At 38.3% G+C, this 27,220-nt stretch overlaps 1 long non-coding RNA gene across 2 annotated transcripts; it reads left to right on the forward strand.

The window, feature by feature from the left end:
• Positions 1-80: 80 nt before the first annotated feature.
• LOC132359776 (uncharacterized) lies at positions 81-27,220 on the forward strand. 2 transcript variants are annotated; one of them, XR_009500933.1, is made up of 7 exons: positions 81-96; positions 4,273-5,144; positions 5,243-5,390; positions 7,398-7,486; positions 14,231-17,154; positions 18,307-18,423; positions 27,145-27,220. It is a non-coding gene; the product is annotated as an uncharacterized LOC132359776 (long non-coding RNA). The 2 variants fall into 2 exon arrangements; XR_009500932.1 differs by having other exon boundaries at positions 4,273-5,390.

Raw genomic sequence — 27,220 nt, forward strand, 5'->3', positions numbered from 1 at the left:
CAAAATTAAAACTTTCAAGGTTTTTATGCTGTTTTTCTCACCTAATAAATTCTTACAGAATGAGAAGAAAACCGAACAACCTATTAAGTCATGGAGGTACTGATTTTTCTGAATCTAGTGTTCTCCTTCTAGATTATGCTTTTTCTATATTCAGTACAATATACTCACTCATACATATATTTTGATTCTGTATTTGCATGTAAACCATACTTTTTTAATGCCATATTTTCCATCATCAGGGCATAGTAAATTGTATACAATGGATCTTTAATAAATGTTGATTTGATTGACTCTTAGAAATGAACATGTTATAACACCTGTGAATGAAGAATATTTTCAGTTTGTAAGCAATGACACTAATTCTTCTTTGAGCATTTGAAGTGCCTATAATTGTCATTTTTTAGTGGTATTTGCAGCAACATATATTAGTCACTACTTGCATTTTGGGCACATGCCAATTTGAACACTGATCATGTATGGTTATGAGCATGAAATTTTACTTCTGACTTCTACATTTTTGTGCAGTGCATGTTTATTTTCTTAGATCTGAGCCCTTAATTTCAATTACTTTAAATTGGCAGTAATAAGAAAAGGGAAGGAATGTGTGTACATGTAACCCTGAGCCCCATGTGCAGCTCTTCTGAGCAATTGCTGTCACTTATTTTTAGCTTTTATGTTTCATTGTTGACTTTTTGCTGTCTGTGGGAAGAGTGATAGCTAGGGATGGATGTATACAGTTAAAAACACATAACTCCTCCTCAGCTCTACATTTTGACAGATTGTAAACGTAGGCTGTAACACTTGAAGCACATATTTATTCCTTACAGCATGTAACGGTTATCCTGACAAGCCCAGACAAAGACACAGGATAACTCAACTCTGATTTGAAGCTTTTGAAAGAAGTGATTATATATGGAAGAATCAGAATTAGAAAAATAAATGAATATCTTAATTTCTTTTCAGGTCATGGGAGTTTCAGATATAATGCTGCTCAGTTATTGGGAATAAGTAGTAAAACCATGCTCCTTTGGGGTTTTCCCCTGCCTTGGTTTGGAAGACCTCAAAGTGCTTTTCCAACATCATATCCATTAACTGCTGAGTGGTCTTTGCAGTGCGGCTGTGTCATCGAGTAGAACTGAGTGCAATTGATTAAGTAGCAGCACAAAGAATTGGCTTTTCACATCCCTTACTCTCTTTATGCGCTTGTGCTTAAAGGGAAGCAGAGCAGCCTTGTTATGCTTTCCTTTATGCAGTGACATAAAAGCAGCATTCACTTTAAAATTTACATTTGAAAAAATCTGCATCTATTGTACAGACAGGCCTGGATTTTTTCTCCTCATATTTTCCTGCTCTATGTTTTGCTGCATCCCTTGTCTCATAGTGCCCAATAATCATCTATACTTCATTTACTGCTGCCTTGACTCACCATTTCTAAGGTTTTCTGCTGGTGTAGTGAAAATATCCTTGTGTGTTTGATCTGCTTTCTAATAGTCTGCTTATGATACAGTTTACAGAAATTTTAAGGGAAGAATGCCTGAAAAGCATTTTTCATTTGTATAATTTTACTATGTTGGTGCTATTTACCATGTAGGATGCATGTACATCTTGAATATCTAGCAACATCCACCCTAAAGCTGATTGTATAAATATAAAATGCTAATGACAAGATACATCAAAATATGAGGTGAATTTTTTTACATAGACTTGAGATTCTGGTTTAGTAAAATCTTTTCATTTTGTGCACTTAAATTTCCTTATTTTCTTGGCAAAGTCTAGACACAGTGCACTTAACATGTTTTTCACTTGAGCTTTTATATCTGCATTTGCTTTTCAAAGGAGTTATGAAAGATAATTAGTTGGTTCTGCCGTGTTAAAGCTGCTTTTGCCTAATTTATCTAGCTAATAATTAATATCTCATAGTGACATACGAAATTGAAGAAGCACTAATATTTGTTGCTTGAGTAGTTCTCTCCATGAGATTTTTCCTGAAGAGAATGCTTTTAAACTACTATTGTGGAGGGTAAATGATGCACTAGGTTTATGGAAAGCTGGTTTACAGCGTGCCTTCTTTCAGGGAATGAGTTTACACTGAATCGTGAAGTGCCCATTTCCCCAAACACGGTGGTGACTCTTGCGTTCTCTGCGCCCCTCTGACTATTGTTGAATTTTTAAATGGGCCATTCACCAGGCAGCCGAGCACCTGCTCTCACTTCTCTCCTTCACTGGCTCCCAGTGTGATGTACAGTTGTTTTGGAACCTCCTTTTGCTCCTGTTGCATAACTGTGAGGGGGGAGGTCTTGCCTTTCTTAACAGAAAAAGAGCTTGTAATGCCTTTGGAAGTAATAGACCTGGCATTCCACCTGTGCAAAGTTTGAGAAAGAATCCCCGCCATGATGGGAGGAGAAAAAGAGAGCATTGTACTGCATTGTCGCTCACTTTAGGCACCGTTCACTCTGCAACTCCTTCCATGACAGTGACGTATTGACCTCAAACGTTGGTATTCTCCATAGTGCTAGGTGCTACAGCGAGCCTGAAACACAGCCTCTGCCTTTGCAACATGTAGCACCCGCAATATTTTATAAATTGTTAACAAGTCTCGGTCAGTCACTGTGTTTTACATTCTGGCTGTACCACATGGTCTTAGCTGACAACCAAAACTCTTTTCTTTTCAAGTAATGCATTGTTTAAGTTGGAACTCCCATCAGATTAAGTGAAAATGCTTCTCTGATAGCCATTGAATTGATTAAATTCATGGTTCAGTGTGGACCATGGAACTGGGGGTTTCTCAAAAGCCTGGCTATCCTTTTGCCGTGGATACATACATCTTCTTAGTACATAAAGATCAAAAAAGTGAGTAGGAAAGGATTATTCGTAGATGACATAAAACCAAATGCAGGCATATCCTTTAATGGTGAAGAAACAGGACTAGAATTTACATGTGGTCCCTCCTCTTACCTTTGAGTAAACTGTGACTAAAGAGCATTCCATTCTATTTGATCCACAATGAAAGCAAATGATAGATAATCCTGAAATGGCAGAAGTATTTTTTACTGTATTAAAAATCATTGGTGTGTTCCCAAGAGAAAAGTTAGGCAAAACTATAAAACAAACAAATTATATAGCATGAGTATGGAAGAATTAAAGAATAAATAAATATGCTAGATACTGCCAGCATCTGTTGCATATACGCAAGAAGAGTAAACGAATGTAAACCAAAAGCCATTTTAGATTAAGTATCATTTTTCACAACTTGTGGAATTCCGGAAAATACTTTAAGATGAGGAGAATGAAATTGATCTAACGCAACTCAGAGAAGTTGGCACAGGCTGTGGTCTTAGCCTGGGTTTGGATGAACCCTGCCTACTGTGTGGCCTTAAGAAAATTACTTAGCCAGCCTGTGACCCAGTTTATTCAACTGGAAAATGGAAATAATTCCTACCTCATAAGGTCTTGTTTTTTTTTTTCAATAATGAAATAACAGCATAGAGATGGGCATATGGTAACCATTCAGTGTTGCCCTCTCACAATCATGCTTAAAAAAAATGCATTTAAGATTTGTTTCTCTTTCTAGTGAAAGTAATAGTAATGCTAGAGAAAAACTAATAACAATTTTCAGATACTTTAAAAAGGGTAGGCACGTGAAGCTAGTCTGGAAGGCAGCTATGCTCACCGCTATACCACTGACACTACATGAAGCTAGTCTGAATTTGGGGCAACCTCAACCGGGATAAGCCTGGTGTATGGAGGAAACTGAGTCTTAATAAACCCCCAGTGAGGTATAATGACCAAATCTTTTATCCACCCTGGTGCTTTTGTGCACATCTTGGTAAATCACACTCAAGGCGTCTCCTCACACCCAGAACTTCTCTACTGTTCATATGTGGACAGAGCACCTTGTTCCCATCAAAAGAGTTGGTAAAGATGGCAACTTGAGTACCTAATTCAACTTCGATCTGAAAAGTAAAATAAATAATGTGGCACTATACTGACACTCTTTTCAAAACGGGCAACATTCTTTTTTTGGGCTTATGCTATATATCCATGTTATATTCTTATAGGTAAAAAATTTTAAAGATCTAATAATGCAGCTATTCAAACTTACCCGACTGTTCAACTGGGAAGTAATAGGACCAATTATTTATCTGTTTCCCTTCAGAAGTCATAATTCAAAGGAATTCTATCAGGGTTGATACTCTTTTTTAGAATGGTTTTTGAGAGTGACTTGTTGATGTAATAGAAAATGTGTTCATTTGTGTTCAAATGTGTGTTCAGGTGTCCTCTGGTGTTCAAACCTTAAGTAAAGAGAGTTTCCTGAGAACTTAGAAGAGCCTTTGTGGACATTTGATCTGAAGAAGTGGTCAGCAGCAAACCTCCTCATGTTGGGCATAACCAGGTGCCATGAACCAGTCACGCATACTGGTGGTTTTAAACTGAGCAGGGTTCTGGGATGGGGAAGTGTGAGGCCACATTCCCAAAGTTGCCAAATTGCCAAAGTGTTGACTCAAGTCCTACGATTCTCAGTTAAGGAGAAACATGAAGAAATTGGAGAAGGATCGCTTAGGGATTTTAGTTGGGAATAATTTAGTACGTAGGGAAGTTAAAGGGGTTGGATAGGTATTGAGAAAGCTGAGGAGTGATTTCTAGGAACAGTTATCCAGAATGTAAAGAGCTCTTACCGAGAGGATGACTCACACCCTCTCTTCTTAACATGTGGACAGGGTCAGAGCTTCCACCTAAAGCAAGTCAAGAGAGTTTAACTGAGATATAAGGAGAATGATATGAAGAGGGTCTTGCGCTAATTCACGATGTATTCTTTGGATTGACTTGTCTCTTTGGGATAGCACAGGACTTAAAATCTGTTTGGAGTGCGGTGACTACACTTTGAAGCAATGTCACAATAAAAACAGCAATGCTTACCAACATACAATTGTTCAATTAGTTTAATCATGTACCATGAAAAGTCAAGTTTCTTGTTTTGAGTTATTGGAAACAGGTGAAATGTATTGATTCAATGTATTGGAAAAATCCTCTAGGAAGCCCGGGACTTGGAGTAGGCCTTGGTCACATTGCAGGGGAATCACCAAGGGAGATCACAGAATCATCACCTTTGGAAGTCTTTTAAAACAGAAACATCTGCATGAGCTGTGAGTTCTGAGTAAAGGGGAACAGCAGGGCACCCAGGAAGACAGCCTTTCTAAAGTTCCTTCTGAGCCTAATATTTTTATATGTAACCTCCAAACAGGATCAACAATAACAGTACTCCAGGCCTGCCCTCTTCCCCTTTGGACATTTTTCCACATTGATTTTTCTCTGCATCACAGAAGGCTTTTTCCAGGGAGTGCCTGCTCAGACTTTGTTTAGGTGACTTTGGGGATGCCTGCAGGCTCCAGGTGAGTTTCCTTTCCTATGGTACTTTGTTTTTGTTTCCCTCAGGTCACAAAGCAGTATCATAGACACACGGACAATAATCAGCTATATTTATAGCCAGTGTGAGACCTGTAAAACAGCTTGAGCCTTAACAGAACAAATTCAGAGGCAGGCATGGAGGCCTAGGGACACTCATAGAATAAAACAGTGCTACCTGCTCTCCATAGCTCACTAAGGCTGCCTTCCGGTGTCTCCGTGGGGGTTTTATGCCTTCAAACGACGGTGTTAGCAACTGCACTTTAAAGATGGTGAGAAGGCTTTCTTCCCATTGGTATCACCATACTTATGCAGTAGTTTTGTTTACTTCATTTTCCCCTTAAAGTATCTACTTGCTCTGCTTTATTGTTTTAGTTTATATAAAATTTATTCATTCAAAAGATATTAAATATGTTATATCCCAGGCTCTGGGCTAGGGGCTGGAGAATAGCAGGTGAGGAAAACAGCTTGAGCCGAACAATCATTTTTGTTTCTAAATATTTATTTATTTAATATATTTGTTTTTAGAATTGAATATTGAATGCTCTTTGCAAGGCAGTAAGTTGACCCTGGAACGCTAGGTCTATACAAACAAATGTGACACAGTTCTTATGAGCTCAGTGATTTAATAGTCGAAAGGCACGGCTACCTTGTACTTTTTGAAAAAGTGAACTGGACAGAGGCTGCCAGATAAAGGGGTGACGCTGTGAACAAAGATACCTGCTTGGTCCTCTGCTTCTTTTGATTAAAATTTGTCTTAGACTTTATACACTAAGCACATTTGGGGCATCCTATGAAATGGGTAAATGTCAACATTGGGGGTGTCCCTATCTTGGCAGATGGACCAATAATTATTTTCTAGTCTCAAAGAATTTAAAATCAGTGTGAATCTAACTCTTAATGCTTTCAATTTTATAACAGAAGGCAAAACTAGGAATTTTTCCAGTGGATTTATTGCTTGTAATTCTTAATGTCATAAAAATTTATCTCAAATATATACTAAACATGTCTCAATCCACGTAAGTTAAGTCAGAATGTTTGGTGGCCTACATCATCAAAAAATCTACAAACAATAAACGCTGGAGAGGGTGTGGAGAAAAGGGAACCCTCTTGCACTGTTGGTGGGAATGTAAATTGATAACAGCCACTATGGAGAACAGTATGGAGGTTCCTTAAAAAACTAAAAATAGGACTACCATACAACCCAGCAATCCCACTACTGGGCATATACCCTGAGAAAACCATAATTCAAAAAGTGTCATGTGCCCCAATGTTCACTGCAGCTCTATTTACAATAGCCAGGACATGGAAGCAACCTAAGTGTCCATCGACAGATGAATGGATAAAGAAGATATGGCACATATATACAATGGAATATTACTCAGCCATAAAATGGAAAGAAATTGAGTTATTTGTAGTGAGGTGGATGGACCTAGAGTCTGTCATACAGAGTGAAGTAAGTCAGAAAGAGAAAAACAAATATGCTAACACATATATATGGAATCTAAAAAAAAAAAAAAAAAGGTTCTGAAGAACCTAGGGGCAGGACAGGAATAAAGACGCAGACGTAGAGAATGGACTTGAGGACATGGGAAGGGGGAAGGGTAAGCTGGGATGAAGTGAGAGAGTGGCATGGACTTATATATACTACCAAATGTAAAATAGAGAGCTAGTGGGAAGCAGCTGCATAGCACAGGGAGATCAGCTCAGTGCTTTGTGACCACCTAGAGGGGTGGGATAGGGAGGGTGGGAGGGAGACACAAGAGGGAGGAGATATGAGGATATATTTATATGTATAGCTGATTCACTTTGTTATAAAGCAGGAACTAACACACCATTGTAAAGCAATTATACCCCAATAAAGATGTTAAAAAAAAAAAAAAAAGAATGTTTGGTGGCCTAAAAATTCTTACTGAAGACAATTTTTTAGTGTTGCCCAATTGATGGTCTGTAATAAAATCCATAACAAAAAGTTCACATCTCTAATTTGCCAGAGACCTTGTTGTTTGGGAGAAGATATCAGAAGGCTGCCAATGAAAACTCTGATTGGTGAGGAACATGTACACTAAAAGAACATTTCCATGTAAGTTATTCCATATAATATATTCACTTTCTAGGGCTGTGTGTCTCTCAAGAGTCTTTCAAGTTCTTTAGAGTTGGCACCTTCAGCAAGGCTTACTAGTTTTGCCACATTTCCTTGTGGACCATGATAATGTTTATTAATTTACAACTATCCCCAAATATAATGCAGTCTTTTGTTATGCCACCATACTAATGCAGCTACAAATTAAACTTTAGTGTTATGAAACACAGTCTTTTCCAGAATTTTTAATTTAATTTTATTGAAGATTCTGTTATTTTAAGTTTGTGAATAAGAAGTTAGTATTTGCATACTTTATTGTGACTGAGAAATTTCTGTAAAAATATCTGTTGGAATAAGATTTGACCTCTATTTTTGGGGAAAAAAACATGGTCCTTGTGATCAATTTACTTTTTAAAAAAATTTATAAACAATTTTTTTAGCGATTTTAAGTTCACAGCTGAATTGAGCAGAAAGTGCAAGTAACTCCCTTCCGCCACACTTACACCTCCCCCCCCCCCACCCCCATGATCCCGCCCCACTATCAACATCCCGCACCAGGGTAGGTATATTCGGTACTATTGATGAACCTGCCGTGACACATTCTTGCCATCCAAAGTCCGTAGTTTACATTAGGGTTTATTCCTAGGTGTTTCACTACCCTAAAAATCTTTTGTGTTTTGCTTATTCGTCCCTCTCTGCTAACTCTTGGCAACTGGTGATCTTTTTACTGTCTCCATAGTTTTGCCTTTTCCAGAATGTCATATGGTTGGAATCATACAGTGTGTGATCTTTTCAGACTGGTTTCTTTCATTAGTAATATGCATTATAGGTTCCTCTGTGTCTTTTCAAGTCTTGATAGGTCATTGCTTTTTAACTCTGAGTAATAGTATACCATTGTCTGGATGTACCGGTTTGTTTATTATCTGTTTAATTTTATTTGCAGTTTTAATTACTATGTTACATTTTGTTAATGTGCCTGATCTCAAGAAAAATAGATGGATTAATTCATATGATTCATCAAATAAAATGTAGCAACCTCCAATCTGGAATCAATTTTACCTACATGATACTGAGCTTATTTTTCATTTGAGGAGAAGATTCATGAAAATAATCACGTAATTTTATCATTTATGTTAACATATCTAAGCCCTTTCCCCCGTCCTTTAGAATCTAGGCAGGGAAAGTTTCGAACACTCGGGGGATGTGATCCCCAAATTTAGATACTCTGTGGCGTTTTTGTTGTTGAGCAGTGATTTAAATATACATTGATAAAAAGTGCTAATTACATTATTACTGATTCATGACAGAAAACCACCTTCTGTTACTAGTTTATATGACTTTACATTTACCACTGCTGCCAAGAGAAAGGAAGCTTTGTGATTTTGCCCTGTCATAGTCAATTGTACAAATTAGCTAAAGGTGGTTTGTAAGCATCTGGATCATACAGGAGCTCTGAATTCTGAATGGAAGGATGAGCCCTGATAATGCGTAGGCTGACTGAGCAAGTGGTGGGTGATGGAGCGATAACACCGATAATCACACTGGGCGAAGGGGGAGGCTTGACTGATGATCAATATCTGGTGAACATTTTGACATTATTTATATGTGTACTGATTACCCTTTGCTTTGTAGCTGCAGCAACTTGTGGAACTGGGCATTACTGATTATTTCAGGGATGAAGGTGTGGTTGTAGAAAGGATACTGGATTAGATGAAAATTAATGAGGCCTCTGGTACCAAATCTTCCCCTAATGAGCTCTAAAATGAATGTCAGGTCACAAGTTCTCTAAGCCTTCGTTTTTGCATCTGTCACATGGGAAGGGTAATACTCATTTTACTTATTTTTGCCAGGTTGTTGTAAGAAAAAGTTTCATTCATCCCTTCATTAATATAACAAACACTCTGGGTCCCCGCTGTGTACCAGGGCCATAGGCCTAAGTAACAGATGAAAAAATACTTTGCAGAATTAAGAGTTTCTGAAGACTGTGAGATGTTTCATTATTTTTATTTTAAGGTAAATCAATTCTTACTTATATCCTAGTAATTGACACTTTTAGATCTCTGCCAGTCATTGAGCTATATATTCATAGAATGTCAGTAATTTGACTAAAAGTTAAAGTTGGAATGGTCTTTTAGCCATTCCCCCTCTGAGAAGATGAAAATAAAGTATTATCTTCTAATTCTTTTGCTCAGACACCCTGACCACAGAACAAATTACAAATCCGTCTTTTCAGTAGGCTTGCCAATCTTGGAGTTGAACACAGACCTTTTTTTAAGAACATTTTAACTTCAAGCACAAGGAAAGTATTAAATTGAATAGCATTTTTTTTACAAAATGGGATTTTAAATACAGTATTTGGAAAGATGCTTCCCCCACCAAAAAAAGGTCCTTCAATCTACATTATTATTTTTCTTTTGAAGACTCAGTCTCCTCCACCTCTCCGCTCTCAAGTGACTGTCCTCACCCACATAATCATTTTCTTCCTAAATAGCATTTATTATCTCCCAGAAAAAAGTAAAGATTAAAAGAAATATTTTTAAGGTACATCCAAGATTTCATAGCAATATTTTATATTCACAGTGCAAGATAAATCTGACTCTTGATTTTTTTTTTTTTTTTTTTTGGTCTTCATATGGCATCTGAAACAGTTGTTCACATTCACACATTTATGTTTTACCATATGCATACTGTGTGCAACTCTGTTGTTTTAAAATATTTTATTGGTTTTCCTTTATATCTCAACTTTTGATGGGTGTCCTTGAGGAACTTGCATGAAAAAAATATAAATGTGAATGATTCATTCATTTTGAACATATTTAACTATTTTGGGGAGACTGTGCTCCCCTGCATGGAGCAGGGAGTGTCCTTAGCAGGGAGTGCGCTTTGTATTTCTGTTCTATCCACAGCTGGATGCTGGAGATGTATTAATATTGTAAACCTGCACCTTTTCTTTCCCTTGTTTACTTTAATGAGTTATTTATATGTCCTAGACTGCCCTGACTTTTTGGTGATTGTGAAGGCTGGTCATTAGTTTTATGGATTTCACTTACAGGGATAGTTTAGTATGACATGGTTTAATATAAAAGCTGGTCTTCCTTTAGATTTCTGTCACAAGCAGGCGTTCCTGGGCAAATTCATCGTGCAGGGGCCAGACTTGCTGGTTGTAAGGTAGGAGCTGTCCAAACCTCTCCCATTGCTTCATGGGCCTTTTCAGACTCAGCTGCTGTCAGATTTTCTCAAATTTTCTAGCAGAGAGTCAATCTCTGGGTGGCCCAGAGGTTTAAGAGAAAAACGAAAAGTACTTTTTTCTTCCAAAGGGTTTAACTCTCTTTTAGAAACTTCTGAAAATCTTCAGAGCATTCCAAATAGGTGTCCTCGTGTTTCTCACAGTATGACTTATTGACTTATGGTGTCTCCTATTTAAGGAGCATGAATGTATCTCTAGCTGTTACCAGAACAAACAGCTATAGAATGTAATGACCCACCCCATTTCTAAAATTACTAAATTCTATCAGTGAATAGTGTATAGAAAACAGTTTGGAATTTTTTAAACTGGTCAACTTAAAAACTAGAATACCTTTCTATTTTTGTAATGTTCAAGATTTCAACAACAATGGTTTTAACGTATTACTCTTGCACTGTTATGTCTTGTGTTTTAACTGGGCAAGCTAGTGAAATATTCAATGTCGATACTCAATTCAATGTTAATACTCTTGTGTTAGAAACACCCTTTGAAAATACGTTAGAAAATACAAAATTGTTTACCTGTGATAAAGAATAAGTTTGTGATTGGAAGAATTATACTGTTTTTCTTGTACAAATAATCCTTAAAGCAGCTGTTCAGTCTCACAATGATGTTGGAGGCATATTTTATGCAGCCTAAAAACTATTTCTGTATTAGATATTTAAATGCATGAGGATAAGTTCTAATTGCTTTTTGTTTAAAACAGAAACATAGAAGAAGCATTAGCCCCAGTTTGTACAAAATGTCTGCTGCAACTGAACTCACGTTAGTTCAAAACTGAAAATCATTCCAATTTTGTAAAACTGTTGCTACTGGTTTTATCAATAAAGTCTAAGCAGATGGCTTATATGTATACATGTGAAATTTTTGTATGTCAAAAAAGATACAGTTTTGCAGCATCAACATGCAAATTTTATGGGCCTGAGTGATATTACTTATTTCATTATATACAAAAACCATTAACTCTCAAACCATACCAACTGCAGACATAGATATATTAGAACTATAAGTATTACATTTATGACCCATATAATTTATTTTGGTTTTAGGGTGCTGTAGGCTTTTATGTGGAACACAGGTACAAATCAATGTATATCAGCTCAAAAGCTAGCTTAAAGTGTTGAATTTAAATTAAGAATATTGAGTAAAATTGGGTCATTTGTTGAGACGTGAATGGACCTAGAGACTGTCATACAGAGTGAAGTAAGTCAGAAAGAGAAAAACAAATATCGTATATTAACGCATGTATGTGGAACCTAGAAAAATGGTACAGATGAACTGGTTTGCAGGGCAGAAGTTGAGACACAGATGTAGAGAACAAACGCATGGACACCAAAGGGGGAAAGCCGTGGGGGGTGGGGTGGGGATGGTGGTGTGATGAATTGGGCGATTGGGATTGACATGTATACACTGATGTGTATAAAATGGATGACTAATAAGAACCTGCTGTATAAAAAAAAAAAAGAATATTGGGTAAGTAAGGAGCTCTATAAATGTAAAGATCACCTGAAATAACTTAATTTCATCTGAGGAGGATTCTGAGAAGGCAAAACGTAGGCATTCCTGTACAAATGTGTGGGTAATTACTCATCCAAGAGGCTCTCATCCAGAGGTCTCTCCCGGCTACGTATAGACAGTTCCGATAAGTTTACAAGGCTCCGATGCAGCAAGCTAGTAGTAGAGGGAGCAGAACTATTATGAACAGCCACCTCCACAGCAGTAAAAACACAACTAATATCGCCAAAACAAAAACAAGAAAATGGAGAAAAAAAAAAAACTATAGATGTTTCAGGGAAAATTTATTTTTACCATTTTGCATACTGTATTAGTTGAGGGAATGAATGCTACATGTTATATATAACAAGCCTAAATCTCAGTGAGTTAGTATAAGAAAGGTCTATTTTCACTAAGATGTTCTTCCCCATGCAACTTGCTTTCTTAGCATCTCAGGAATTGAAGCCCATCTCAGAATCCTTAGGGCCTCTAAAGGAATATTTAGTTGGTCATACAAATAGAGGGGGAAGAAAGGCATGAGAATCGAATCTCTTTAAGGAGCCAGGCTAAGAGGTGGCAACTTCTCCTTCTGTGTGTCCATTGGCCAGAACTAGTCACTTGGTTCCACTTACGTTTAAGAAGGCTGGAAATTGTTGTTTATTTGTGCATATGGAAAAATGAATCAGTTTAGTGAGAATCTTCTAGGCAGAATTTGGCACACATTTTTTTTCTCTTTAAAAAAATTATCTCAAATGTTGTGGTAGTGGTGATTATTTAAGGAAAGCTTGCTAATTGCAAGCTCATTTCTTATGTTGCTGAAGTTCTTCCTAACCTGTGGTGACACTAGAACATTACACGCTGATTAAGAATCCTACTTGTTCACCCTAGTCATCTTAAAGCATCTTAACACTGTTTAGAGTGGTGGTGGGGTGTTGCAAATAAAGATCATTTGAGGTCACATTTCTAAAGCCACAGGGCAGAGTTTGAGCACTCAGACTGAGTACAGTTGAGCATTTCTACATGTGTCTGTGCACTACATATTGATACATATGTGATATTTTTTTAAAAACCAGAGAAAATATATAAAATTGTGAGCAAAAGCAGAAAATTGCCAAGGGAACAGATTTTTAAAGTAAATCATCTGCAGAACAAAAAACTTGACAAATTTGATTGCTGTCTTCTGACATTCCTTCAGCAGAGACTTAAACATCCTTAAATGTTAAAATAATTGAGACAGCCATCTATGACTGTGATTCTTAAAGTCTTTTGTAGCAATTAAAAAATTGTAATCATCTTGAATAACACTTTATTGATGAATCAAATCACATTATATGTCTTGTAAACCTCATAGTCTCTTTACAGTTTCTCTAGGGTTTCTCTAGGGAGATTCAGAGACATGGCTCAAGAGGACTTGGGTGACAATTCAGAGCTCTGATGAATTTTAATGTGCATTCTACTACATAATACAACATCTCATCCTTTTCAGCAAACAGATAAGGAGTAGGAGACAGGATTAGCATTACTTCTGTGGTTGTCTCAAGGAGGAACAAGATTCAATGGTGAAAAGATTAGAATTTAGATGAATTCTAAGGTGGTTAGTACGGTATTTTAATATTTAATTTTTAAATCCAAAATTGTTTAGTGAAGGGTTTGCTCTAATCACCAGAAGAATTGAAGAATTTATAAAATTATATCTGCAGACACAGTGGGTCCAGTAAAGATTAAACTCTTATATCCTTGTTCTATTTCTGGCTTTGCCACCAAGCAATTCTGCGATCTTGAGATTACCTTGACCTTTTCCTTCATGTCTTCAAAAATCTGTTATTTTTCTTGAGGTGGTCCCTCAAGATGAAGAGGGAATTTGGCAATTATTTGGTGAGTTATATTGACAGCAGAGAAGGCAATTTCCTGGTCTATTCTAATAAGGTATACTAAAAGTGCTGTTCGTTTTGGTCAAGTTAGCTAGCTGCTTCTAAACAGATTTTTTTTTTTTTTTCGCTCCACAGAGATGCAGCATGTGATGATGGAGGCTACGTTTTACTTGAGGTAGAGGAGAATTTTAAGGAAAGATGAAACAGTTCAGCTCAGAGGACTCACACCTACTCTGGAGGACACAGAAAGAAGAGAATTAGGAAAATAGATAAAGGACTTTTAGGTTATTTTCCAACGCTATTAAAATCCAGATAGTGACTATTTTTTTTTTTTTTTTTTGTAGAAATCAGTTAATGTTTTGTGTTTTTTTCCAACCAAACTCAGCCAGAGTGTTCCTTTTTTTTAATTTTTATTTTATATTGGAGTATAGTTGATTTACAATGTTATGTTAGTTTCCGGTGTACAGATAGTGACCTTTATAAAATGGTTTGAGAAGGAAAAGAAGTTACTATATCAATGCAATGTCTCACTAAGGGCAGGAAACAGTTTTCTGTGTGAAAGGCTTTTTTCCTCTCCTTCACTTAAAAAGTACAGCAACTAGTGGCCGCCCTCATGGCTTATGTAAGCTCACTGATAGCTACATAGCTAAGGTGAAAACAGAAGTCTTGAACCAGGCAGGGTGGCTGCATCCACTTACAGGTGCTTGTGATTCCCTTTGATGTACCAGGCACTGTGTGCTAGGAGCTGGGGGTACAGTGTTAAGGTGGAACAAGCTGAAAACCTGGCGTGATGACTGTTGTGAAGTGGGATCAGTAGGATGATTTGGGAATGTAATCAGGGGGCTAATCTAGTTGGTGGGAGGCTCCGAGGGAAAGCCACCATGAGGAAGTGGTAGTTCAGCTGAGACTTGAAGGCTGAGTAGGAGTAAGCCAGGTGAAAGGGAGGCACATTAAGGAAGGAGAAACAGCATGTGCAAAATACCTGAGACAAATGAGAACCTTCCGTATTCAAGGAAACTGAAAAAAGGATTGTGAACAGCAAAGGAGAGCGCCTCCTGAGATGGGCTAGCCAAGAAGGCAAGGCTGACCGAGATACCAGCTCCTTTCTTCCTTGACAGTGAAAAAGAAAGAAGTAGCAGTGGTGCAATTCTGGCTGAGGCTATTGCCCAGATTTGAGGTGTGCTGGTCTCAAAGCCCCCTTTCATACCTGATAGCTGAAATGTGATCATCAGATCTTCAACCCACTTATTACTTCTTCCAGACAGCTAGATGTTAGGTTACCAGCTTTTTTCTCCAGCTTTACTGAGGTATAACAGACAAAACTGTAGGGTATTTAAAGCGTACAACATAATGATTTGATATACATTGTGAATGGATGTCTAAAACTGAGTTTATTATTAACAAAAGGTTAATAATAAACACAAAGTTATCAGCTTTTAAATCTTAGGGCTAACAAACTCTTAACTCTACGTTTTGTCATAGGTGTTGAGTTGGTACTGGGTGCCTGAGGGGGCAGGGGCCCCTGCGATTTGTAGGGCCACTTTCCGTAGCCCCTTCAACCTTGCAGAATGTCTGCTATTACAGGAGTCAGCATGACACTGTACAGCAGCTCTGCCCTGGCTCCAAAGACTGCAGCTTTTCTTTTTAGTTGATTCCCAGCGCTGCCCTCTTCCTTCCAGGCCCTGGCCTGACGCTATAGGGAAGTTGTGTATCTCTTTCTTCATTGAGATTCCCTTTCTGAGAATAACACTGGGCAAAATTTCTCTGCTACTTTTGTCATCTTCCCTTCTTTAATATCGTTCACTGGCTACACAAATTTGCCCACTTTGACATTCTCAACATCCCCCTTCACCCAAGAACAATCACTCCATTGAACAACAGCAAGAAGAAGCAATGATAAAAAATAAAAACATAGCCTGAGTGATCCACTACAGAGACAATACAAGCCTTTGGGTGAATTTATACTAAAGTGTAAATGACTGAAACATGCATACCTTCTCCAGTCTCCCTTGTGAAAAGTACATTCTCTTTTGCATATTTTTATTTTAAAGAAGTTTGCCTATTAGCCTGAGGTTTTAATTAGCCACTGAATCAAAATGAAGTCTTTCTAACTGCATAAAGTATTTTAGACCACAGGATCATTTTTTTCTGAAACCTTTGCCACCAGCAGGCAGCCACGAACAGTGCCAAAAGGAATTAGACTCTGGACTGATTTTCATGTGTTAGTTATTTTTTCCCTCTTCAAAATCTATCAACTGTTCGAACCTGCATACACAAACAGGAACACTGGGGAGAAGAGTCCCAGAGGGTGGAAGATCCCCTACTCCTCATCCCACGTGCCTCACCTCATGTCACACACCCCTCTCTCTCTCCCCTTGCTGAGGACCTGCCCCAAGGCCATCCCAGCTGGTCTCAAGGCACTGACCGAGTCCTGCTTCGCAGCCGCTGGAAGTGCCAACCCACTCGCGTCCCCAAACCCGATCCTTCCACGGGACACCCAGCTAGGGTCTACAGCGAGTGACCTTGCCGTGGGAGGCGCGGCCCCCATCACCTGCCCAAGCCGGCGGAGCAGGGCCTGAAGCCCCGCGCGATCAGCCAACCGGAGCTCCCCAGGCCGCTCTCCAGGAGCCAACTCAGGCGAGCACAGGACCCCCTGTTTGGGGTTATTTGTTCGCCTCACTCCTGGTTCCTGCTCTCAAACCTTCCTCCCAGCAGCCGCCGCCAGCGCACCCGAACCGCAGGAAAGTTGCTCTCTAGCTGTGGAGGGGAGTCATCGCCTCCTAGCAACGCTCCTAGCAACCGGTAACATCTGCTCCCTCTGGTCCAATGCGAGCCGAGAACAGCTGCGCGCCCGCCTCGCGTTGCGAACCCTGAGCGAGAGGAGCTTCAGAGACTGGAGGGACGGACCTGCAGGAGCCAGGGCAGCCCGCCGAGCTGCAGTTGCCGTGCTGCCACTGTCGCGCCGCCGCCGCCGTCGCTGTCGCCGTCAGCGCCCGTCTGAAGAGTGACAGCGCCGCAAAACGGGAGGGAGCACCGGATCCGGCGCCTTTATGAAACAGGTGCGTGCACCTGTCTCCTGGTGAGTGGACCCAAATCGCAAGGTACGTCTGGACTCATCCAGCCAGGTGCCCTCCTCTGAGACTCAGAAAAGACTCTTTCATTGAGGGTGTGGATAGGGACGTATTCTGGGATTCTACCCCGCCCCCAGCCATTGAAAAGTGGCTAGCTGGTGGTCCCAAATAACATGATTTGATTTTTTTTAATCTTGGGGTTGTTCTTGCAGATTCTCCTGCCCGTCGCTGTTAGGTTTGTGCTCGGAAGTTTTCAGTCCTCCCTGTTGTCCCTTTGACTTCGCTGACTGCGTGCAGCTAGGAGGGCTGGAAGCAGTGAGCTCCCATAGAAAACCTATGGTTAAGGCGAAAAGGATAGTGTAGTCTCGACTAATTGAATCAACACGTACGGAGAGCAACATTCTTTTTAGGTCCTGCTCTGGAAAGGGTCCATTTGGCCGGGAGCAGCCAGTTCACTGTTACTCAATCTCCTGAAAAGTAACCATAGTAACTCACCTCTCTTTTGATGGGATCCTCCTCATTGGCTGCCTATCTTCCTTTGGAAAGCTCATCTCTCTAAATATAGAAGATGATGAGATCTGTAAGCATACATCCATGTTAAAAAAAAAAAAAAGGTGCAGTTAAATATGGCCCTTTAAAGAAAAACTGTCTTCAAAGAAAAAGTACTATTTGGCTATTTCAAATCTTGTGAGAAATAGTGTGTCTTCCAGTGAACGATTGAGTTAGTCTGTTTTGAGTTAACTGCTGAATTGTTACGTTAGAGAGAATATTTCTTGAAATTATACAAAATCTGGCATTTAAAAACAAGTATATCTGACTCTGATTTTTTAAAAAAAATCAACCTACTGATAATGTCCCCCAAATAATCTCCTAGTAAATAGTTGGTGAGATCTGTGGTTCACTTATTTCCACATTTCTTAGGATAGTTAAGATTCCTCATGTTCACAATTAAATCTGGAGAACACTGAAGTAATTGTGTATGTTTGAAGGTTTATCTCTCTGGTTCAGATCAACTCCACCTCAAACATCTTAGTGTCCTCCTACTGCATGCCTTCTCCTGACTTGGTAACCAGTTCAAGTCAGTGCAGTTCTGACTCTTCCAATGTTATTTGTGTCTTGCTCCTTGTTTCAAAATCTCAGGTAGCCATTCATGAGCCCGAGGCTTTGAGAAATGCTCGCTGTGCAGAGGGGAACTCTCACCAGATTTTCTGAAGCTGTCCTAGAGATACACTTTTCAGATTGATTCAGCATTACCAGGTAATCACTAGCTTAAAAGAAATTACTGTTTAAATATGTATCCAGAGAAATAAATGCTAATGTAGCATTACCATAACTTACAAGATCAATATAAGGGGTTGTTTATATAGATGGTTGCTGGGTAGAAGTCAATAGAGGTTCTCTGTAGAAAGGACATTTGTGGGCTGGCAGATTTTCCTCTCTAAGACCCATGTGAATAGGGTGAGGTCAAATTAGGTAGCTTGGCTTGGGGAACATACGAAGCAGAAACCCTGTGAGCACATTGGTGCATGTCCGAAATGAAGGCAATGAAGAGAGCTCTCTCTGCAAAAAGAGATTGTGGTGATTTTTAAAATTTAATTTGCATTAAGGTCACGGTGATAGAAACCCATGAATGTTAAGCATTTTAAACTTCATTTTCAGAATATAATACAGTCTTATTTTTTATGTATAAAAATTTTAATGAGGGTTCAGCCCTCCAGCATTGTGTAACTTTCACATGTACTGAGCTATCTGTATGCAGTTCCTAGGGGTAGCCAACCTAGCGAATTACAATCAAATTCATGAAAGTATACCATGCCACATTTCTTCCCTTTCCTTACTTCCCTTTGTAAAAATAAATAATTGAACAATTTTATTCAGAAACCTATTTGAAAATTTACTCTGTTCTGGTTGTATAGTTTTTAGGGATATCATGAGATTTTAAAAGTACGGGTCTATGTAGTCACTTAGTAAAATATCTGTAGTTTAATAAATTTAAGCATTAAAGATGATTGTTTGAGCTATCAAAAATGTTGGTTTCATTAGCCTTTAGCACCACCCACCCTTTTCCCTTCCTCCATTATAATTACTACATTTTATGGTGAGATACAAATCCAAAGAGACCAGTAAGATTTACTGTCATCTGTCATGAGATGCGTATAAATTTCTAGTCATGCTATCAATCTGAGGAAAGTTTGAGTAAAGCAACCACAAGTATTTGCTCATGTATATGCATTAGTCTTGTACATTAGTAATTTATACACATCCTATCTCTATGTAATATGCATAGAAGTTTAAAATCATTCAGTGCCCTTTAATATATGTGAATGAGTCTGCCCTTTCATTGAGATCACTGTCACAATCAAAAGGTCAAGTGAAATGGGCTCTTAAATTTTAATTTTGATTCTATCATGAATGTATAATGTGCAGAATTTTTACTGTGCAATTTTAATGTCCATATCTGTTTGAAGTCATTCATCAGAAAATATTATCATGGTCCTTAGTTTAAATAAATAAAACTAAATCAAATAAATCACTATAGTGTAAACATTCAATTCTAGAGACATTGGTAGATCCTAAGTTAGAGCATGAAAAATATTCCACCAATCTGTAATGAAGGATCTAGTCACTCTTGTCAATGGGAACGCCAGCTGTACTTGTACATACCATGGATTATAAAAAGGGGTGTACTTAGGGCTGTAAGACTTAGGTAAGGCTGAGTTTAAGCAAGTTAAAACTGAAATCAAGTCTAATTTCAGTTTTTCATCAAATACTATATCTGGAAGCTTTTAGGTGTTTATGAACATTCCACGTTCAGTTTTATGTCACGTTACTTTCATGGGATTTAGAAGATGCTTTGAAACATGGAGAAATGTTGAAAGGTTTGATTAAGATGCTGGGGCCCTTACCTCTACATCTGGGCTGTCCACTGAGAACTCATGCCAGCTGGCTTTAGCTGTCAAAACACCAACATCCTAACCATAGCTCTAAAGCCAAGGCACAACCAGTTCAGATTGTTGTGTCTGTAAAAGCAATATGTTTCAGAAACCCAGAAAAAGCTGAAATAAAATAATGATTTCAGAAGCAGGGGGGCAAATTGACCCTAACTGTGCAGTACTAAAACCGAGGAAGAAGTACACCTTTAGATGTTGGGAGGAAGTAATCCTTGTCGACCCTCCCCACCCTTCACCTTATTTTTAATAAGGTCTGTCTAAATAGTCTTGGTACATTGCTTTAATGTTTCCCCTTTTTAACCTAACCAATTATTTTTTAATTTTTCCTGATTAAATCTAACAGGCTAAAAACAGAGTCATCTAGTTTGCTGCAATAATTCTCAGTGGGGTGGTAGGAGGGTATTAAAAAGTACTAAGGGTTTGCTAGTGTTATGTTCATATTGTAATATAAGTATATTTAGAAAAAATTTAAACCTTTTCTCATAAATTATAGAAAGTAAAATGCAACAAAAAAATCTTCTTGGTAGGTAGAGATACAAGAGTCTTCTAAATATCAGTGATGATCAGAAGGGGTGAGGTTTGAAGCTGGGAAAACCCCTCTGCAGGGGTGTATCAGAGTTTGTGTTATTTTTAAAATGCTTATTAAAAGGGGGTGTGTGGTAATACGTCAAGAAAAATTGGGGATATTGCAAAGGGAACCAGGACTCAGGAGCCTGGAGTCTCAGTTCTGTCTCCATGTGCTACCTGTTTTATTGCTTTATGGCTCAGTTTCTCCATGTCTAATATGGGGGATAAGACCATCTACTAAGTGGCATGCTTGAGTGGAACACAATATAATAATTTAATGAAGCACCTATCACTCTTTAGAATAAAGGTGCCCTGTGAATGAAGAACATTTCATCACTAGAGCAACTCCAGGTGGTGACACAAAGCAGGCACCATATGAGTGAGGGCAGAGAATTAACCAACTCCAGAGCAAATTCTCATACAGTCGGTCCTCGATTTTCACGGATGTGGAACCCACGGATATGGAGAGTCGACTGTACTACACCAGTTTACATAAGAGACTTGAGCATCTGCAGATTTGGGTATCCGTGGGGGCCCTGGAACCAATGCCCTGATACTGAGGGATGACTGTGTATTATTAGTGAGTAAAGTTAATGGTTAGTTCCGTTTTATGTTTTTCCTTAACACTTCCGGGATATCTGGCTAAGTGTTTTTAGTGATATACCCAAACTTGATGTTGGTATCAAAGTGGAAGACAATGAGGGTGATACAGATGAGGTACTTTTCAAAACACCACTGCTGTGCACATGTCAGGGGTTAAAAACCCTTCTCTCTGAGCAACAGACTGGGGTACCTAAGGAAGTTAGAGCATCTCCCTAGACATAAGATATTTCTTGGAACCTCCATCTGTCAGTGTTATTGCTTTGCCAGTTTTCTTTCTGATTCATTCCCACTTTCCAAGGTAAAAGGGAGAGTGAAAGGGAGCCTCATCCTCCAAAACAAGGGATGCACTTCTGAGGGGTGGTAAATCACAAAGTTTCCCCAAGGAACCTGTTGCACTTGGTCTCTCTCATTAATAGGGCCAGCTCATGGCAGAAGTTAGGTAGGCTTCAGTGCAGCATCTAAGGTAACTTCATGATAACATGGCTGGTCATATCCCATTTAATGATGTTGTCTTTGGTTCAGAGACCATCACCAATGGAACAAGGTAGGCGTGTGGAACTGGTGGTCTTTTATTTAATATTCCACATCTGTGCTTGGGGCTATCCTCAATGCTTCTGGTTTCTTGAAAAACATTTCTAACTCTCTGGCTGTCAGTACCCCTGGAAGTTCCTAAGAAAGTTTTCCAGGAGCTGCAACTTGTCGGTAATTCTAAACTGCCAGTAGAGTCAATCATGTGCTTAGGGTGGATGGTAAATCTGAAGGGACAGATTGCTCCATTGATTCAGAGCTAAAAACTGGCACTGAGTTCTGCTCCTCTAGAGCATATTATCCAGAAGGGTGCCAGGCAAGAGGTTATGAGGGAGAAGACTGATGGCATATTGCTAAACATCAGCAAAGCTAAAGGTCTCTAGAAGGTGCAGCATTACAGCTTTGAATGTTGCACCTGCCTGCCTTCCTGAATACACTCACGGATATTTCATGCACCCTCTGCTTAACAAGAGAGGACAGATGTCCTCCATACAACATAGTGCTGCTGAGTAGCATATTTATATACATATATATATATATATGACCTCAAAAATGAGGCCACTACAATAATAATACCTAATATTTAGTGAGCAGAAAATATGTGGGTATATGACAGGCATGAAGTCAGTGCTTTTTAATCATCTCATTTAATCCACACATAACTCAATGAGTTTGATATTTGGCCTCACTTAATCGATGAGGAAACTCAGGCTCTTTGAGATTAAATGCTTTGTCCAAAGTCACTAAGAAAATAAAATGAGGCACTGGGATTGGAACCAGTGCTGTAGGATAGCCCCAGGAGATCGTGCTGAAGTGTTAGGTAGAGTAGCTCTTTGAACAAAAGTGCCCGTGGCCCTTAAGGAAAGATTTCGGTAGCTTTGCCACCAGCAAAGCATTATTTAGATAGGTAGGGATATGTGCTTTTAAAGGCTCATGCCAGGCTAACACTATACAAAGAGAAATCACTGAGAGACTGGAAGCTGAGACACGTGGTTTGTCCACATCACGGGTCAGTTGTTGATCTGAGACTAGAAGCACCTTATTTTCCCCATTGATCAATCTCTTCCTTTGTCTTGGGCTACAGATGCACACGGCCAATAGGATGGTCTGAACTCTGTTTTTGCAGAGTGTTGATTAAAGCGTTGTGAGGCAGAAAATGAAAACCTTACCAAAATTAAGATACATTAAACTCATTGCTTCCTTACCATCTCTCAGGCTTTTCACAGTCTTGGAAAAAGAATGGTTTACTATGACAGGAGTTGTTCTTTTATGATCGTCTGTACTCTCAAAGTGTTTGTAAATTAATTTGCTGATGATCTTTCTTTAATGTGCTGCCTGTGGGCCGTGCACCAGATGAAATCACTTTTGTACAATAATAGGATTTCAGTTGTCTGGAGGCAGAAGCAGAAGAATAAGGAAGAGCCTTTGAGCAATCATTTGTAATTACATTTTAAACGTTTATTTAAAGAAATATGTATAAATTGTACTGTCAGAACTCTAATGACAGGGATGGTCATTGTGTTCTGTGACTCTTAACTTGCTGTTTATTGAAGTTTTAGACTAGGAAATACATTGAAGCATTGAGGCTGGCACAGATATTTTATGTGCCCAGAGTTTAGAGCATTAAAAACAATTTGACTATTCAAGCCAGCATTAGCTATTTTACTTTTAGAGATAAATTTAGGCTCAACCTCATTCAGTTTTATAATTTATATACTGTTCTCAGCGCTCAGGACACGGACTATGAAGACATAAGATCATTTTACTTTTTCTTGTCTGTTTCATCAGCTTTATTTGAATAACAGGCTGGGTTTGAGTTGGGCTTTTTCATTATGGGAGAATTATATAAATAGATTTACATATGTTTATTGGATCATACAGGCAAACATTTGGAACTTCAGACTAACTTTAATTAATTCTCTAAATGACTATCTGGATATTTTAAAAACAGTGACATTTCCTTCACTCAAAATGTATGACCAATGACAATATATCCAGAAACATTTTTTTGGAGCTTTTATAGTACTTGTGCTATTTTCAACTTGACCATTTGAAATATTCTTTTGCAGTCTTTTAACTCTCTAATTATAATCGAATATCTGTGGGAGGCAGAGTGGTGGAAAGAATCTTAGGGCCAGAGCTAGGAGGCCAGGCTGGGATTTGCTTCTAGGATAGATCTGTGCTTATTGGCACTAATAAGAGCTAGGATTTGATTGAGTGCTTACTATATGCTGGGCATAATGCCAGTCACTTTCCGCGAATTATTTCAGTGATCCTTTGAGACAGTATTATTTCTATCCCCACTTTACAAATGAAATATGTAAAGAGTTTATGTAATTTTCTCAAAGTCACACAACTAAGTGGTAGAGCTGGACCACTTGCATCTGACTTCAAAACCCAAACTCTTAGCCACACACCAAATTGGAAATCATTGAACACTTCTGGGCCCCAGTTTCCTCATCTGTAAATCTTGTAGGCTGAACCACGTGATCAATAAATAGTTTCCAGCTCTGAATTTTTTGAGTTCTCATCCAGCCAGGAAAATAGATGTAGGAACTTATTTTAGCCTCAAAGTGGCTAAAAGCATCCTCCAAAATTTGATGCTGAAAACATTGTGAATAGCTAAACAGCATGCAAGCAAGTAATTGTCAAACAGATAGCAGCTGTGAAAACTTTTCAGCATTTCAACAACCCATGGGGGTGTTTTTTAAGAGCAATAAACTAAGCGGCTAAGCGTGTTGCCCATGGAGCTGAGACACAAATCTAGACCCCTGAGAAATTACTGTTTCCAGGGTCTAATACATTCTCTATCTTAGGATAACTGCCTGAATACAGCAGACAGAATCTTTATGAACCTCGGAGCCATTGGTATAATTTTTTGGTCTTGATGTTAAATAAAAAATATTTTACTAGATCATCACTTGATTTATTTGATATTTGGTTCTACAAGCTGCCACCTGCCCTCCCTTGTGTCATTCATTAAAAGGTTTTTAATTGGTCATAAATGCTGTAGACATTGCATTACTTTATAAAATAAAATGAATATATATATACACCTCCAAATGTATATATGAATATATATACACATATATATTTCCAAATCTTTCCTCATACTTTCCTGCACTACAGTAATTCACTGAGCCTTGTTAAAAAAAAAAATCAGTGACCTGTCCAGCTATAATGCTAATAGCCGTCAGTCATTGATACTTCTTAATGTGAACCCAGGAATTTATGTTGAAAAGTGACTTGATTCTTTCTTCACTATTAGTTAAAGTGGAGTCTGGCTTTGCTCATAAAGCTAAAACATCTAAGCCAATGTAGCCAATGTCACAATAACAATAGCAACAATGACAAAAATCCATCAAGCCGATTGCTTGGCATTCTCATGATTAAGCAATCAGTTGATTGGCTGAATGTTCTGTTTTTCAAATTGCTGTTGTAGTGCTTCTACTACATTTGCCTAATGCTATGACATAGAGACTCTCAAAATGCGGTCCCCAGACCTGCCTCATCAGCATCACCTGGAAATTTGTGAGAAATAGAAATTATCTGCTCCTAGCCCAGATCTACTGAATTAAAAACTCTGGGGGTGGGACAAGTAGCAATTTGTGTTTGTAGGAGAGATGATTCTAATGTTCATTAACTTTTGAGAACCATGGTGGCATCAACTAGTTAAGCAGTTTAAAAAGAAATCAGTAACAGTAATTAATTGTCATCACAGAACAACCCAAAGCTTCACCTATTTGATTCAATCCTTTAAAAATACACCTAAGAAAATGTCTACTAAAAAACAACCCCTGAGAAAACTGGGTTCAGTGATGCTTCCTTTGTTTTCATTATAAACAATTTTGTTTTCCTTTTTTCTAACTTCTGAAATCTGTGAAAACTCCATATTTATTGAGACATGCTTACTGAATTCAGAAATTGTATACTGACTTTGTTCCAATTGTGAATGATTATTACACATTCGTCTCTTTTTAGGTCAGACACACCAGTGGTTTAAAATTCTTATTTCCCTTACAAAACATGCCAACTCTAATTTAAGGCTCTCTTGGGTTTATAATCCACAGTGGTGCCAGTGAAAAATTGGAAAGCTTTAGGTGTGATTTTTTTGTAGCTTTTCCTACTTGTTAAGGAAAACCACCCAGCTACAAAAAGCTGCAAGAAATGTTATACAGATGCCACCAAATGGAGGAAAAACTTAGAAGAGGCATGTTCTTAAAGAGCACATTTTTAATATTTAATATTTAAAACATTTAAGATATTAGAGGAAAACATCAAATGTCTTGACCATGAATTTATTTAACCAACACATTAATAAACTACTCATTTTGTTAATCAAATGGTGTCAACACCTAAAAATATTCAAGGGTGTGTTTAAGGGTAAAATTGTTGATGCTTAAGTATAAACTTTTTCTCTGATCTGGTCCACTGAGGTTGAATGAGTACTGAACGGGACTCAATTTGTAGTATTCTAAATTCATTCAAGGCTTTCACTAGGAAGCGCCTTATGTACCTTCAGCTTTCAAGGCTGTACTTGCCTCTTTTCCGTGATATCAGCACCACCTAGCGTACATACTAAAAACTCCCTTTAAACCAAACCATCTCTTTCTGAAAATCTGCCTTCAGAACACTGTCCTTTCTTAAACAAGTCAGAATTCTCAACAATAGTATGTTAAAGGAGAGAACAAAATTTTCAATTTCAGAAATTTTACCAAGGTCAAGTTTTCAAGTCAGTGTGCTATTTAAACTTTTTATTTACTTATGATTTGCCTCTGTTAAGCCAGGTGTTATGAGGATGGTTATACCATGACCATAACATAGGGTTTGTCTATAGACATGCAGTTATTTCTTTAAAGTGTAATGGGGTCACCAACCATTTTACACAAATTTGGTTAACCTAGCAACATTAAATTCCTTCTGTAAATGAGGCAGTTTTACTAAAAGAATGATGAATGATAACATCTCTTTCCATTGCATTTTGTGCATCAACTTCAAATGTGGGTATGTTTTGCCATTAAATGGCATGAAATTAAATAGAGGATTGGTAAGTATGTACTTTATTTCGGAGGGGCTGCATAAGGAAATAAATATAATTCTCCAACCTAGAACATCTAATTTGGGTCTGAATAGTGGCATGTGCCTGCAAACAGGCTTCTCAGCCACAGGACAATTGCCCCTGACTGCTTCACTGCGTTGCTTAGTAAATGAAGAGAGAATATTAATTTCTGGAGTCACCAGTTTCTTTTCACAAGTAGAACTTATGCTATAAAATACTCTTTTGCTACAGTAATATCTGACTTTTCTCCAATTATTTTATTTTCTATAGCTTATCCAACAAAAGTATTAACACATACGTTAACAACGTCGAAAGTAGCCTACTTTAAGAGAAAATATGCAGAAGA

Source organism: Balaenoptera ricei, chromosome 2 (genome assembly GCF_028023285.1).
Source record: "Balaenoptera ricei isolate mBalRic1 chromosome 2, mBalRic1.hap2, whole genome shotgun sequence".
Classification (NCBI taxonomy): domain Eukaryota; kingdom Metazoa; phylum Chordata; class Mammalia; order Artiodactyla; family Balaenopteridae; genus Balaenoptera; species Balaenoptera ricei.